The following is a 10,697-nucleotide window of genomic DNA, read 5'->3' on the forward strand; positions in this document are numbered from 1 at the left end:
CAGATTGCTGAACTAGAGAAGGACTTACAGAAGGATATAAGAAGAGTTTATACTCTTTGATGGAATCTATACTGCAGATTATTCTTACTATTTTCTCCTTTCAAGAGAAAATATCTCCAGTTCTCATTTCATGTGGATTCCAACCCTCACCTCACACTTTTTAGGAACCCATGGTTGTAAATATCTGAACTATACAAAAACTGTTCAAGTTCAGTTGGCATTTGAATGATCGTACCCTTTCCCTCCAGATTCATCGTCTCTTTCCCGAGCTGTCCTGGTTCACAGCTCCTCTTTCCCACATTTGATGTTTCATGGAAGGTGCATTTTCTTCCAAAGGATTAATTTCTAGAATTCTGAGTTGCTACCTCCCTCTGACTCTATCTCTCTCTACTTGCTTTTGTCCAATCTATCTTCTGTTCCTCCTGATCCTAAATATTCAATCCTCAGCAGGCATTTTAGCTTCATGGCACCCTCTCCATGTCTCAACCTCAACAAAATGTGAACCATATTTATTTATTGCAAGGCAGGAATTATGGAGATAAACAGTGATGCACTGGGGTCTAAGTCCATTGATCCCTCAAGGTTGCTGTTCAAGTTAATAGGGTGGTTAGGAGGTGTATGTATAGTGTGCTGCCCTTCATTAGTCAGGATATTGAGTTCAAGAGCCCAGAGGGAATGCTGCAGCTCTATAAAACTTTGGTAAGACCCTCACTTGAAGTATAGCATTCAGTTCTGCTTGACATTTCAGGAAGGATGTAAATGCATTGGAGAGGATACAGTGAGGATTTACCAGGATGTTGCCTGGATTGGAGAATGTCATATGAAACAAAGTTGACAGAGCTAGGCCTTTTTGGAGTGACTAAAGATGAAAGGTGACTTATCATAAGATTATGAGGAACATAGATATGGTGGACAGCCAGTACCGTTTTACTGGGGTGATGATAGCAAATACCAGAGGAGATCTGTTTAAGTGAGTGGAAGAAAGTTTAGGAGATTTGTCAGAGGTAAGTTATTTTTACTCAGTGGAGGATGCCTGAAATGCATTGCTGGGTGTGTTGGTGGAGGCTGGTAGAGAGGGAATCTTTGATTGGCACATAGCTATAAGAAAAATTAAAGGTTATATATGTGAAATAGGGAAGGATAAGATTGCACAACATTGTGGCTGTATTGTGCTGTTGTGTTCTATTTATCAGTATTTATTGTCCATCCCTATTTGCCCTTGCATTGATGACGGTGAGCCACATTTTTTAACTGCACTGGTGAAGTTGCACCCACTGAATATACATTAAAGTAAAGGCTTTAAATGACATTAAAGCCTCCATTGATAATTATTTACTGCCACAAGTATTCTGTTTCAGCCCAATGATTGGTGGAGCAGAAGCTCATTGAAAATAAGCGGACAGCACTCTCCCTCTAGCATCACTTACTTTGCTATTGATTTCATGGGAGAATGAAGGGAAGAAACAGTACTGAAAGCAGGGACAGGGCAGATTAGAAGCACAAGATGATACCGGGGTGACTATGGCCATCAGAAATCCCCACAGCAATGTAAGCACTGACGAACATTGCAGAGGCCAGAGCAGAGAAGCAATGGGAAAACCTCAAGTAAACCCTCCAAAAGAAATGGCTCAGAAATGGGTAACCGGAGGTCCACACAAAGAAATTGTAGAATGGTCAATGAGAAGATGCAGAAGCAAGAAGCTGCATCAGGAACTTGTTTTTGAATTATTATGCAAGGAATTGACTTCAGAAATAGGAGTATTGGTTTGACATGACAGAGTTGGAGCCCAGGTACTCCACCTGAGTTCACGTTAGGTTTGGTGTACATTCTGATAAAGGGTTTTGGTTTGAGTCAGATTGGCACTGGGTGATATGAAAAAGAAACATAGTAGCAGGAGTAAGGTGGTTAACCTTTCACTCTGCTCCACTAGTCAAAAACATCATTGCCTGATCCTCCATCCCAATACCAGATTCCCACCCCACACCCATGCTCTTTGTCTTCATGTTTATAAATAGATCTACCTCAACATATTCACTTACCTGACATCCATATCTTTCTATGGTAATGCTCCTCTGTCGGGTCCTACTGCCTGGCTCTTCTGCCTTACACCCTCACACAGCTTTGCCTGTCGAACAGGGCTTGCGGAGTTTTCTTTAACATAAAAGATCTCTGGAGGTCTGTGCCCAAGATGGCATCACCCAAGCTCCATGACCTAGACCACAAGGGTTGCTTGTTCCAGAGATCTGTGGACCAGCGCAGGGCACCAGAGCAAGAGACCCCCTCCTCCCCTTCACCCACTAGTGAAAAGTCTGAGAGAGGACTCCACAGGGTAAGAGACCACAGCTGCCGAAGGAATCACAGGAGGCTGTGGGCTGCTGATGGCCAGTTTTGGGAACCAGGTATGTCGACCAGGATTTGAGAAGGTGCCAATGGCGAGCAGCAATGGACACTGACAGTTTCCTCATTGGAGGAAGGGGTAAAGGAGGATGACTTGGGTGCCTTGAGCTCAGGTTGACCTCTGAAATTGATAGAAGGCAGTATGGCTAAGGAGGTTACAGGAGCACACAAGATGATGGTATTGGAGGAGGAGGTGATGGGGTCCATAGACACTTGACTTTGAGAAGACCCTCTTATGCTTCTCTTTCACATTTTCACTGGTGCTGGACTATTGGTGATTATTTTTTGCCCCTTTACGAGGCAAACAAAAGAAAGCATATTTTGTGCACATGACAATGAAGGAAGCTTGAACTTTGCCTCCTGATTTTGGATACCTTTACTCTGGGGGAAAAAAGTTTTATACTATCTACCCTCTCTAGCCCCTCATAGTTTTGTGTATCTTGAGTTAGATAACTCACCTGAGCTTGGGATCCCAAGAAGAGTGGGATCTCTCAGAAAGGCCCATTTGGATTCTTTTAGTTTGGTGACACAAGAACAAAGGAGACAATTCGCATAGGGTCTGTCAGACTCGAGAAAACAAAACAGTCCTGGTATCTATGTAGAATGCAAGGATCAAAGCAAGGTGAACAGGGATCAAGCACAAAGCTCCACAACCAAGACAATCACCCGAGTCTGATTAAAGTTTCTGCTCCAAAGTACACTAAGTCACTGTTCAAATATTTTAACCCACTTGTTCCTAATTATGAAGCTCTACATCAAGCCATTTGCAGAAAAAAGCTGGATAATTTGAAAGAACAATCCATGGGAACACCATGGTAAATTTTGGGACACCAGGGTCAATGAAAAGCAGTTAATCGGTTCAATTTGTTAAGATTGGTTTAACCCTGATAATATCTCTGCCACTCGAGAACAGCTTTGAGGTTCTTTACCCAGGGTGGAGACCAAAGAATAGGTAGGAGGAAAAGGTCAGGTCCATAAGTCAAAGCTTCCAATTGTAAGCAGCAGTAAAGAAAATCTCTGAAAATGTTCCGACCAGTGGAGATGGGGATGACTGGCTCAAATGCAGTGTTTGTGCAGGGTTCTCCTGTCTGCTGAACTAGACAAGACAATGGTGACAATCAGCAAATGATGTGGATCAGGGGAAATCTACTGGGAGATCTGAAGTGAAGAGCAAATACAGGGTTAAGAGGTGCCTCACAAAACCCCTGGAGGAAAAAGTATATTTGTTTATACCCTGTATATCTAATTTCTGGAAATGGAACCAGATTTTCAAGTTGACATTTTGGATATAACTCAATATTCAAATTTTTGCTCAGCTTGTACTTAACCAACAATTTTATATAGATCTCCAGTGTAAATGTGTTTATCAGTTTGTGAAACAGTATTCATTTTTTTTATGGGGGGAGTTATATGGTGATGCATTTCAGCTGTTTTTAAAAAAAAATGTTTACTTAAGGCTGAGTAGTTACTGTTACCTGTAGAGACCCTCACATTTGATTATATTTTGTAACATGATGTGTACATTTCTTGCAGTGTTGTTGAAGACCAGCATCTACAATAAACTGCTGCGTTCATTATATTCTGTTTGAGTGAAAGAGTTAGTGTTACTCAGCTTCACAGACCAGTTCAGAGACTGTTCGCTTCACTTTAGCCTTTATTTATGAAGCCTTGGATTGCAGATTCAAATTTCAGATTTATTGTCAGAGTACATGCATTACAACCTTGAGCTTCTCTTTATCTGCAGGGAGAATTACCACTTATTGGTAGTGCAATAAAAACTGTACAAAATGTGCACCTGTAAACAAATAAACAAATGTAAACAACTGTACAATTCAGAGAGGAGAAAAAAACAATGAAGTGCACAAGTCAGAGTCCTGAAATGAGTCCCTGATTGAGTTTGTTATTTCGGAGTCTGATGGTGGAGGGGTGGTGTGACTCTTGTGGCACCTCTCCCTCTTTCCTGATGGTGGCAGTGAGAACAGAGCGTGTGCTGGGTGGTGTGGATTCTTGATGATTACTGCTACTTTCTGACAGCAGCGGCCCCTGTAGATGTTCTCTATGGTGGGAAGTCCAGGGCTGTGTCCAGTATCTTTTGCAGGGCTTTATGCTCAAGGGTATTGGAATCCCTTTACCAGATCATGATGCAGTCGGTCAGCACACCTTCCACTACACATCTGTAGAAATCTGCCAGGGTTTCCAATGTCATACTGAACCTCCACAAACTCCTGAGGAAGTAGAGGCATTGACTTGCTTTCTTCATTGGTCTGTTGGCTCCAGGAAAGATTTTTCAAGAAAGTGACTCCCAAGAACAAATTTGTTCACCCTCTCCACCTCTGATCCCCCAGTGATCACTGGAATGTACACATCTGGTTTTCCTTTCCTAAGGTCAATAATCAGCACCTTGGTCTGGTGACATTGAGTGTGATGTTATTGTTGGTGCACCACTTGGGCAAGTTTTCAATCTCTTTCCTGTATGTTGATTTATCGCCTTTTTTTATGTAGCTCACTACCGTGGTATCATAAGCGAATTTGTAGATGGTGTTTTTGTCATACTGAGCCACACCACCATAAGTGTAAAGCAAGTAGAGCAGGAGGCTAAGAACACAGCCCTGTGTGGTTTGATAATTGTTGTTTAATTATGGTTAGCCATTTGTGAGAGTTCAACTCCGCTGTCAAGAGAGAAAGATGAGTGCAAGAACCATAGAACAATATAAAAACCTTTATTACAATTACGCTAACAGGAATGAATGAGTGATGTTAATGTCAGTCAGGTAGACCTAATATCACCCTTATTAATATCAGAACCTCATTTGAAGGTTCAAGCAAAACAGTACAATATTTAAGGCATATACTTGGATACAAATCTGATAGGCATCTCGTTGAACTTATTGATACAAGCTTATGTTTTACATTTTGCCAATCTCTTTTCTAAAGACAGGAAAATGGCTGATGTCATTATTAAAGTCATAATTAAAAGATATAATTTCTTGCATAGGAAATTGGCAGAAGTCTGGAAAGATTGCTTCCAATACACAGTAACATCCACATTCTGTCTGCCTGAATTTTAGTCTTTAGTTATCACACGTAGATAGTCGGTCTCACAATAATCTTAACAGTGGGGAGAGAAGTTTCTAGGCTTAGCTGGCACCCTCAGTGTTGCTGTGTGCACCCTAATAGCAGGATTGAATTCAGGAGTAGAGAGGTCATGTAGCAACTCTACAAATCTCTGGTAAGACCACACTTAGTTCAGTTCTGGTCACCCCATTATAGGAAGGATATGGAAGCCTTGGAGAGGGTGCAAAGGAGATTTACCAGGATATTGCCTGGATTATAAAAATAAGTCTTATGAAGCAAGTTTAGCAGAGTTGTGACTTTTCTCTTTGGAGCAAAGAAGGATGAGAGGAGACTTAATAGAGGTCTACAGGATTCTGAGAGGCATAGGAAAGGTGGACAGCCAGTGCCTTTTTCCCCAGGCATGAATAGCAAACACCAGGAGATATCTGTGCAAAGTGGAGAGAGAAAGGTTAGGAGCACGTTTTTACAGAGAGTTGTGAGTCCCAGGAATGCCTTGCCATGGATGATGGTGGAGGCTGGAACAACAGGGCTTTTAAGAGACTCTTAGACCTCGACAAAGACCACATGGATGAAAGAAAAATTGAGGGCTAAGAGGTAGCAAGTTATTTTTTTTTGGTAGGAATATATAGGTCGACACAACCTTAGGTTCATAGAACCATAGAACATTACAGCACAGAAAAACAGGCCATTCCTGTCTGTGCTGACCAAAAAAACTAGCTAGTCCCACTAACCAGCTCTCATTCCATAACCCTCCAGACATCTCCTATACATGCATCTATCCAATTTATTTTTAAAACTCAAGATTGAATCTGCATTCACTACATCATAGTTAAATATTTTCTTAAAATTCATGTAAACAATATTCACCAATTTTTGACATTTCATCAAAATATTCAATTTGTATGTCAAGTTCCATTTGGCTTTTACAAAACTGTGCTGGGTTTAATTCATTTATTCAATTCTCACTAGGTTTCCATAAATGATATTAAATGGATTGGCCTTCATTACCTGGAATGTCCTGTTATCTTTATAAAGGTGATACATTTGACACCTTTCAATCCTTTCTTATATCCACTATGTCCGGGGAAAGTTGGAAGATTTTGGAAAGCTGTTTCACCAACTACCTTTAATACAAGTCATCTTGTAGTAAAGTTCAATTTAACCATGGTGGAACTTTGCAAAACATTTCAATCAATTTTTACCCCATTCAATTCTTTTTCTGATTCTATTTATATTTTGTAAGATCCTCTTCAGTTAAAAATGATTAAAAAAAAGGAAAACATGGAAGTCTGCAGAAACCATGATTGAAGTAAAAACACAGTGCTGGAGAAGCTCAGCAGGTTAAACTGTACTTTATATAGCAAAGATAAAGAGATATAACCAATGTTTTGGGCCCTTCCTTCTCCATTCACAGAGCCATCCCCTCTCCCATTGTTCACTGCTGTCCCCTCCCTTCCTTATCCACCTATTACCTCCTGCTTGTCCCTCCCCCCACAATTTTGTTCATACCTTGATGAAGGGCTCAAGCCTGAAATGTTGGTTATATATTTTTTTATCTTTGTTATATAAAGTACACTTTTTGACCTGCTGAGTTTCTCCAGGATTGTGTTTTTACAAAAAAAAAGACCACCTTTGGTATTGAAAACATCTTTGTGATCAGGTGTGCAATTTGACCTTTGAGAACATTTACCTGTAAACATCAGCTTTCAAAGTTTATAGGTTTTATTAAAAGGAAAAGCTGTGTACAATGTAAGAGTGCAATTATAATATTAAAGTTGACACTAAAATAGAACCAGACAAAAATCAATACCAACAAAATTCTGAGACATCACTCTAAAGAAGCCTTGTGGTAATTGAAAATCAAACATAAAACTGCAGATGCTGGAAATCTAAAACAAAAACAGAAAATACTGTAAATACTCAATAGGTCAGACCACATCTGCAGAAAGAGAAAGAGTCAATATTCTAATGAAGGCTGACTGCAATGCTACTCAATTTCTCTGCCTGGCCTTGAAATAATTCTTCAGCAATCCATCTTCAGAAAGCCATTCAAATACAGGTTAAATTTTGACTATTTTTTACAATCATCTGACCTACCCCTACCCTTTTGAGCCACCTATCCTTGGGTTAATTTTTTTTAAGAGGAAAGAGGCAGATAAACAAGGTTTCCCATTGATCTTAGGAGAGTAATGGTTGCAGATTGCAATGACACATGGGAAATACAGTACCCTAACAGGAGTTAGGTAATCATTTAGCTGAAAGGTAAAACTATTCAGAATGTCTATAACTGTTTTTTGTTTGTAGCAAGTAACATATGAAGTTCAGATACTTCCACAAAAGAAGGGATATTCATAAACATTGAACCAAATCACACCGAGCTGGCAGGTTCAGATTGGCAACAGTGAAATATCGGAAGCAGAATGACAGTTCTTTCAGCAGCAGGAGTTACATTGATTGAGAAAACATTGTGATGAGGTATTTAAAGAAGGAATTTTCTTTAATATTGTCTAAGGGCAGATTGGCCAGTATTTTTCTTAATGTAAGTCCTATTTGTGATAGGTGTAAACCTGAAGAGGCCACTTTGACACATATGTTTTGGTCCTGGACAAAGTTAGATAATTTTTAGCAAGTTGTTTGTGAAACTTTAGCTAAAGCTTTGGATCTAGATTTACAGCCAAAGTTACTCCCAGCTGTTTTTGGGATCACAGTGCTGGGATCAGGCTTTGCACCTACTTCAGCCCAAAGGATAGTAGCTTTTTCAACGTTGATGGCAAGGAAAGCTATATTACTTAAATGGAAAGATTGCAATCTGCCCACTTTACTTCAATGGCTTTCCTCCATTATGTCGTGCTTAGATTTAGAAAAAAAAAAATTAGAAGTTGGACATTCGATACCACCTTTAACTTTGCAAAAACCAGGCAGCCATTTTTTCAATATTTTTGTATGACTCAAACTAATAAATAAAATTAAATCACCTTTAATTTGCTTTCCACCAAGTGCATTGTGTTTACTCAGGAAGAATCTCTTTTCTACTTTGAAATTGCTCTCAGAATGGTTTGACCAGTTGATTTTGTTTTTTGGTTTTTTTAAATCTTTTTTTTCATTGGAGTTAGATGTTTTTTTTTGTTTTATGCATTAACTTTTTATTTTCTTACTCAATGTAACTGTCAATATACGGAAATGTTAAATTAATTTAAAGTACTCTATTGTTATGCTCAAGGATATTGTATTTTTTTCATGTTTTCTGTATATTATTCTGATTTTTTCTTTAAGTTGATTATTTTGTCAAAGCCAATAGGAAAAACAAAAAAAATTTACTCCAGCAATATTCAGTTCATAAATACAACATTAATTTTCTCAACATGAGAATTTCATTACCAAGATATTACAGATGAAATTCATCTCACTAACAAGCTAAAGTAAATGGCTAAAATTCTTCACAGTCACATAGTGATTCAATTATATACAAATTACTGTGCAGCCCAAAGAGATTGCATGTTTAAATTAGACCAAAGGGAGCATTTGTAGTTGCCACATCAAACATATCTAACAGCATATGGAGATCTTAGTTTACTGTCATTTGGTTAAAAATTCAATTTGAGTTAATCTCCTAGGACGTGAAACTTTTTCCAATCTGGTGAAGTCTTTGAATCTCTCTTAATTTGATGAAATTTTAGATTCACTGTGTCGGTTAATGACAGCACCAAGTTACCCCTTGCTGAGAATGTTGACAGAAGTGGTATCATAGCCCTCAATTCTTCTTTCATCCATGTGCCTGTCGCTGGCAAGGAACTCTGCAAAAACGTGCTCCTGATGTGTCCTCTAAACTTTCTCCCTCTACTTTGTACAGATGCCTCCTGGTGTTTATTGTTCCTGTCTGGAGAAAAAAGCACCAGCTGTCCACCTTACCTCTGCCTCTCAGGATCTTGTAGACCTCTATTGCCTCCTCTCATCCTTCTTAGCTTCAAAGAGAAAAGTCCCAGGTCTGCTAAACTTGCCTCATAAGACTTACTTTACAATCCAGGCAATATCCTGGTAAATCTCCCTTGCTCTCTGTAGCTTCCACATCCTTCCTCTAATATGGTGACCATAAATGAACACAATGCTCTAATTGTAGTCTCACCAGATATTTGTAGTGTTGCAACATGATGGCTCTACTTCTGAATTCAATCTCCCTAGTAGTGAAGCCCAGCATCCCATAGGCCTTCTTAACTATCCTATCAACCTGCATGACAACCTTGAGAGATCTATGGATTTCGACCCCAACATTCCTCTGTTCCTCCACACTATCATATATATAATCATTAACCCTACGCTCAGTCTTCTTGTTTGACCTTCCAAAATGCATCATCTCACACTTATCTGGATTGAACTCCATCTGCCACTTTTCTGCCCAACTCTGCTATCTCTATCCTTTTGTAACCTACAACAAACTTCAGCTTCATCCACAACTCTTCCAGCCTTTATATCATCCACAAACTTTGTGACCCACTTTTTCATCTAGGTAATTTATTAAAAAAAAAAATCACAATGATCATGTGACCCAGGACAGATCCCAGATCCCTGCAGAACTCTGTGAGTCATGGAATACTTTCCATTCACCAAAAATCTCGGCTTTCTACATGCATCCCAATTTTTAATCCACTTAGCCAAGGTTCTGTGGATCCCATGCCTCATAACTTTCTGAATGAGTCTTTCATGGGAGACCTTGTAAAATGCTTTACTGAAATCCATATATACCACATCTACTGCCCTACCTTCCTCAATTTCTTTTGTTAACTCCTCTAAAACCTCAATTAGGCTTGTGAACCTTCACTTCACAAAGCCATGCTGACAATCCTTGAGTTCACTTTACTTCTCAAAATGCTCATAACTCCTAAGAATCCTCTCCAATATTTTCACACCTTTTCTCTGCTATTTCATAATGGGCAGCATGGTTGACAGAGCGGTTAGCACAGCACCTTTACAACACCAGTGATCGGGACTGGGGTTCAAATCCTGTGCTGTCTGTAAGGAGTTTGTACTTTCACCTCAGGGACTCCAGTTTTCTCCTAACCTTCAAAATGTACCGGGGGTGTAGGTCAATTTGGTGTAAATTTGGCAGCATGAACTCATGGGCTGAAATGGCCTGCTAACATGCTGTATGTCAAAATAAAAACATTAAAAATATAAAAATAGACTGTGTGGAAACTTGTATAAAGAATATATTTTTTTTAAATTGTTG

This window comes from Narcine bancroftii, chromosome 6 (assembly GCF_036971445.1).
Source record: "Narcine bancroftii isolate sNarBan1 chromosome 6, sNarBan1.hap1, whole genome shotgun sequence".
NCBI lineage: Eukaryota > Metazoa > Chordata > Chondrichthyes > Torpediniformes > Narcinidae > Narcine > Narcine bancroftii.